The sequence below is a fragment of the Ambystoma mexicanum genome, chromosome 1p (assembly GCF_040938575.1).
Source record: "Ambystoma mexicanum isolate Mex_15411 chromosome 1p, UKY_AmexF1_1, whole genome shotgun sequence".
NCBI classification, from domain to species: Eukaryota; Metazoa; Chordata; class Amphibia; order Caudata; family Ambystomatidae; genus Ambystoma; species Ambystoma mexicanum.
Window position 1 is genome coordinate 155,984,051 of NC_090921.1, and position 7,093 is coordinate 155,991,143.

A 7,093-nucleotide genomic window follows, 5' to 3' on the forward strand; every position below is an offset into this window, starting at 1 on the left:
CGACCTGCCCCGGTCTACATCGCAGGTGATAAGGTCTGGTTATCTTCACTTTATCTGCCCAGACATCTCAGACTTAACAAATTAGCACCCCGGTTCTACAGGCTATTTACTGTTACAAAGGTCATCATCCCGGTGGCATTCAGGATTCGTCTACCAAAGACTTGGAATAAGATTCATCCTGTTTTTCATTCCTCCCTTCTAAAACTTTATCACCCTTTAATCAGACAGAAGATCCGACCACCACCCATCCTTGCAGATGATCAGCTAGAGTATGAAGTCGCCAGGATATGCGATTCCAGGTACAGACGGGGGGCATTTACAGTACCTTGTTGAATGAAAAGGGTATCCACCCAGTGAACGGACATCGGAACTGGTATCCAATATACATGCACCCAGTTTGGTTTCTCGATTTCATTGTATACATCCAGGCAAACCCGGGGGAACTGGGCTTCGAAGGGGGCATACTGTCATGAATTACCAGATTTGCCCATTCTAGACTGCATGGTCAGGTAGAAATCGCCTTGCGGCATCCATGTTTTCCTTCAACATGGCCGCCGCTGCTGAGGTTGCGATTGCAGCTGTCTAGTTTATACAGTCAGCACATCAGCTGATAAGCGCTGCTCCAACGTGAGCCGGAGCATCTCAACGTTCGGTTGCCTTCAGCCGTTCTCAGCGCATCTCCCCTTGGTTTTCACTTCTCCCGCTGCCTTGTTTCCCGCTCTGCCTGTGTCCCTTCTTCCTTAACATTCCCCTGCTGTTGTTGCTTCATCTGTGCATCGTTGGATCTGGATTCTTTCGGCGGTTCCCGGATGGTTTTCCTTCCTGGACTTCTCCATCGCTCCTGGAATATAAACGAACGTCAATCACTCTCGGAGCCTGCAATCAAGATCCGTGCCTTCAGGGCAGTGGCCCCAGAGGTCAACCCGCTCGGCACATAAGGCCAGCAAGGTGGCGTCAGGGGAGACTCGCCCATATCTTTTCGAGTCCAGAACCACCAGAAAGAAAGAAAAGGATTTTTCCTTCAAAAAGAAAGCCTCCAAGGAAAAACAGGTGAGCCCAGAATCCAAGTCCTGCTTACGTGATAACAGGGAGCAAGACAAGCGCACAGGCAAGGTAAGAGATGTGAGGATCTCCAGACGACAAGGGGACCAGCTGCAGAAAAGCAGAATAAATCCTCATAAATGTTAACTGCAGAGCTCATTTTGTGGTCTCTAAACACATGGTACAGCCAAATGGGACAATGGACAGTCTTCTGTGGTGGGAAAGAGGAGCCGATCACAGCAAGCCAGACGCACACTGCAACATGTATTGCGACGTAAGGAGCATATTCTCATAGGCAAAGGTGGTACATACAAGTTACAATACAGACACATAATTGATCACATCACCTTGAAGAGGTGCACAGCGAGCCGAGAACTCGATCGGGACATCAGCTCTAACCAATCACAGCTTAGAATCCCAGTGGTGGATTGCAAAGGGCAAGAACCAATGGTAAACCTACTACTCTGCAACAATGTAATAGTTTCTCGGGGACGGGCCATGCAAGAACCAGTAGAATAACCTCTATAACCTGACCGTATAGAACTCTCAATACCCAATCCCTCACGCTGATAACATTTTTGGAGAAGGGCCCGGCCCAAGTGATGATGCAAGAGTCATATAAAACGGGCCTGCGCTGCATGGAATATTGAAATTTACCAGAATCTTCACGCTTTCTTGTATTGATCCCTGTTGGTTTTATTTGCAATAAAGCACAGTTTGTACTTGCCGCTGACTGAGTCCTCTGTTTGTTCTAAGGAGGGTAGGCCCTCCATGTCCGCGGACCCCCAGCATCACTCTGGCATACCTGGGAGTCCCCCCAAAGGGTTCAGGACATTTGATTGTAAGAAACCAGATAAAAACTGAAGAGAGACTTGATGCATTGTCAAGCCTTCCCGGGAGGAACTGCAAGAGTTAGGAGGAACCCGACTTGCAGGCAGACGCTGACCGGGATGCCAGGAATGGGAAGGGAGAATCTGACGCCCGTCGAGGACATGAGTGTTAGGGAGAATTCTCTTAAAAGGCTAATTTCCCAAACCTAGTGAGTCCCCCAGCAGCTTTGCTGGATTTTTGGGGTTTGTTTTGTTTCTCCTGCTAAGAGTGAGACTCTTTTATTCCTCTTTTATTCCCACTCTTAGGCATGATTTGAGGTATGTCTTTGACTTGTTATGTGCTTATGGGCTATGGGGTTTCTTTTTACGCCATAGGGCATCATCTGTTTTTTTCTGTATGTGTGGTACACAACACCCTCAGAGCAGTACCACAGGGGTGTCACAGTGACCCCCAAACATAGACTCCATACCCTGGGACTGACTACTGTCTCCCAGGGCATGTAAAGTCACCATTGGCCTTACTAGTCCAAAATTGTAACAGAACCAGTACAAACCATCATATTGTGGAAGTACTGGTAAGGGGTAATTCGATTGCCCCTGGGTCTGTTTTCGAGGGGGCACTATCCCGTCCCCCCTCGTCGAGTTTCTGGCTGGTGGCAGTGGTTTCCACGCGAAATATTCCACCGGAATATTCTCTATGGGATTTTCCCATTGATTTTAAACGCACCACTTTTTGGTGCAATGTTAAAGATACCACTAGTTTATTTATTTAATATTAAATCCCCGGTTGGGTCTTTTTGCCAGAACTCAAACTTAAAATGGCGTTTGTGTTCGTCTCTGTAACTCTGAGCAAGGTCGAGCCCTTTGTTCCACTTTTTGGCGGGGTTCTCCACAGAAGCCCTCCAAATGGTGCCACTGTCTGGGTTCCACAGGAGGGGTGGAGGGGGGAATAGGCAACCTGGACTGCGTTGCCTCGGCAAACCCAAGTCGCACTCTACTCTGATTGGCCCAGTGGTGAGCCGCCCGGCTCACCACTTAGCATGTGTGATTGACAGCTAGGCTGATGAATGGGGGTTTTTCTGCATAAAAGCAGGGCCTTTGGGACTGGAACTTCAGAAGTTGCCACAGGACCTAAGAATCCAAAGAGGGAAGAAGCTGAGCCACCTGCAACCCAACGACCCCACCAGTGAAGCCTTGCTGCAACAAACTTACCACTTTTCCAACGACAGAGAAGATCTTCTGCTGGAGAGTCTTCTCCCTTTGAGCTGGTAGGACCAACCAGTTTGCCCTTTTTCGCTTCCAAAGACATTACTTGGTCGAATCGCCCGTGCCAAGCACCCTGGCGGCCAGATAGCCAAGCTCACCACTTTTGACCACAAATAAAAGGACCGCACCTTTTAATCGGAACTTCGCGGCTGGTTTCATCCCTGTGCAGTGCAACAACTCCAAGTTTCCTCCTCGACGAGATCTCCTCTTCCCCTGGTCGGAAACCTGAACTTCAACCACTGCCAGGAACAAACTGCCCCTGCTGTAGCTTCCTTTCTCTACAAGGTACCGTGTCCTGCCTGTCCTCCCTTTCTACAGATTGCTAAAGCTGACCCTTAAATCTTTTGCTTCTAAACTGGATTGGCTCCAGGCCTTCTAACTATATCTTTTGACTCACCCCAACCTCTTTTGAACACTCTGCAAAGACTTTCAGTGCACTTTAAACCGTGTGATCCTGGGCACATTTCGCTTTGCTCCATTTAAAGTGGGCCTGGCCTATGAACTTTGGCTCTACAGTATAACCTGCCTTTCTCCCCTTGTTCTGAATTACTAAAAGTGTTGGGACTGTTTTATTCTACGCTTTGCCTTTTCTCTCCCTTTTTAACCTAAACTATTGGAGTGCCATCTAGGTTAACCGCTCACTTCTGTCTTACCAAATAGTGTGCTTTAACCCTGACTTGTTTGATAATTATCAAGGCAAGTGTGTATATTTTCTATGACTGTGTTTTAACTTGCTTTTGATTTGGAGTGCTGGTATATGCCTTAAAGTGTGTTTTAAATAAATAACTCTATACTTTTTATACAAGCTCTGGTCAGTGTTTGTTTGCTCTACTGTGTTGTGGCCCTATTGTGTATACTCTGCATACTGCCCTACTCTTCTTGAGAGAAGTCTGACTGCTCAGCCACAGCTACCAGGTAAATCTGGGTGGTGCAGACTGCTACCAATTGGGTTTACTGCTTACTCCTGTGGTCTTAATCTTTTTGCAGTGTTCCCTAAAGGAACTGCACAGGATTCTGCCTAACAATGAGGACCACATGGCCCACAGGTGGACTAAGTTTCTGGACGCTCCAGAGACCCAGGAAGTGCTAGAGTACGAGATTGCGCTGACCCGGAAGGAAAGAGGACCACAGAGCCTCTGTAGAGCAGCGGGTGCTCAAGGATGGTGTCGGAGCCTCGCCAACGGACCCAGTTACCTAAAGTGAGCCGACAAACGCCCAAACTAAGCCATTAGGTAGGCGGGTAGCCAAGAAGGCGCTGAAAGCTCAAGGAGGTGGTATCACAAGTTAGAAGGTTGGTAAAGAAGTGTCTGGGACACAAATGTATTGAGCGAAAAACAAAGAAGTATACCCAAATAAGACAAATAAGATCAGAATTGCAAGTCTTTAACCCGCACCCAATTAAAGAGAACTGGAACTTGATGTACAGTTCATACAGTACTAGGCAGGTGTAAGGAACTCATGGTGGCAACAGTAAAGACAGACACGAGTGATCACAGTTCAAGGATGTTTTTTAAAATGTAAACATGGGTGAGAAAAACACCTAATCTAAACCTAAATCTAAAATGGGAGCAAGCTACGAGCATGAAACAAAAATAAGGAAGTCATAATGGCGTCTTGTCAAATAAAAAGGGCCTATACTAAAAAAGAATATTGGCAATCCTTACCCCCATGTTACAAAACAGAGTGTGATAATGTTCATCAGAAAAGAAAGGAGTGTTCTCAAAATGATAAGTCAGGATGGTATGGTTGCAGCATCCCTTCCCCACGTTTTTATTGGCACAGGAAAAGGCAAGACTCCTGAGCACAGCACACTCTTGGGCCCCACCAGCACAAGGTTACAGTTAGTTCCCAAATTATCAGGGCCTTCTGTGGCCAAGTCTCTTTCACATAAAGTCTCTTGCCTCAGAGGACCTGATGTGTTACAATCAACACAAACAAAAGTTCCTTCAATAGATCTTTACAGGGCATTTACTCTTCGCCTTAGGATCCCCCTCTGCCAAGCTCCGATCCTTCATGCAATGTGGGCCCCCATCTGTTGGGTTCACTATGGCCTTTCAATCAAGTTATCAACAGTTTGCAATATTCAAGATTCTTACTATATTTTAGACAACCATTCACTGTGGACAAGCCTCGGCCGGGTTCACTCTTTTCAACACAATGTTCATGGGTGCACTACTCTTCACCCCAACTCGCATGCATCCCTTAGCCGGATTCACATTTGCCATATACACAGTTCACAACTTTCAAAAGCAGTTCATGATTTGCTAATATCATAAGAAAGCGGGGTTCCCTTCCCCTAGCTTTCTCTTGGCACCCCTACGTCGGGTTCACACTTGACTTAGTTCACAATGTCACAACCTTTTTAGAAAGCAGGGGTTCCCTCCCATCTCGCCTTTTCTTGGCATCCCTCCGTCAGGTTCACACTTGCCACAGTTCATAAGACAGTCCCAAATGGCCCTTTAGGTTCTTCCCTTTTCCTAAGGTCGGATCTCAGCCCCAGTCAGGCTTTCCTTTAAGCCCCCAGCCAGGTTCTCCTCCTTCTCAACATATCAGAGATTTTCGATTGTACAAGGGTTTTGACTCAACCCTTGTATGACCCCTCTGACTCTTCACGCCGGCTTCTCCTAAGGCCTTCTGGAACTTGTAGTTCATCAAATGGGACCAGTCAGATTCCTTCGAATGAGCGCCCACATGGCGCCTGAAGCCTCTGCCGCTGGTCCTTCACCAGACTTTCTTTCAAGCTTTCACACACAAGCTCTTTGTTCACAATTCCATACAATGTTGCCGTTCGCAACTTGGGGCTCAACACAGCCCGGTTTGGCATCAGCTTTCTCTGACTCATCGGCTGTGCTGAAACCTGTTGGCTTGTCTTGCTTCTGGAGTCAAGGATGGTATCATGGTAGCAAGCGTGTCTCCCCGTCTGGGTTATCAATGCGGGAGGCCCCCATGAAACGTTGACATTTGCCACTCCACACGCCAGCTGTAAATCCCAGTGTTATGTTTCCTTTTGCAGAGGCTTCGCAGGACTGGGTTGAAAAGTTTTCATCCTTTCGGGCTTCGCTGCCTTTCGTCTCCATTTGGACTGCGGGTCCGGAATAGCTGCTTCCTCGTGTGGTTGGCCTTGTCCTATGTGTGCTCTCGTGCTCTGCCTTTTATCCCGGGGGGGGGAAGGGTAGTTCAGTGTGTGTAATCATCATCAATTGCCTGACTCTGCCTGACCCTTGTGTTTAGACATGTTAGGTAAACGGCTCTAGTGTTAATCTGTTGTCTGTTACGGGGTGAGAAAGTGTTTGTGTCGGAAAAGGGGGGTAGAGTTTCTAAGTATCCCACTGGGTAGGATGGGGAAAAAAGGTGTCATGACTATTCTTCCTAAGGGGTTTGGTAAACTTGGAAAGGTGAGATTTGTGAGGTTTGTGAAATGAATAGGGGGAATGGTGTTTGGTTAAAGCTGACTGGGAATTCGGGAAATAATAATCAGAGGGAGAGTGAGAAGAATGACTGGGAGTACTTGGGTAGGCAACAGGAAAACAGGGATTCTGGGAGATGTAGTTTCCCACAGCAGCAGAGTTTGGATTACTACTAGATTTACCAGATGCGGAGGGGTTGTTGGATTTTGGTAAGGGAGATATTTTGGGTGGAAGGGAGGTTGACCTGGAACAGACTAGAACGGCCTCAGGTATTTAGTCTTCCTCCCTGGTGTAATATCACGTCTCACCTTGGTCATTCCCTGAGCATAACCCCCGGGCTCCCCTACCCAGGTGATCTTCCCTCGCCCGTCCACCCCCAGGATTGAAATCTGAGAGTGCCAGCCCTTCTCTGGCCACCTGAATAAGGGAGTGTTGAGGTCTGCTTGGGAGAATACCCTCCAGTTTCTTATTTACCCTTCCCCTATGCTGGTTGGACTGCAGGGTTTCATTTGGAGATTCCACCATGAAACACTGAGACTGCTGGTCCGA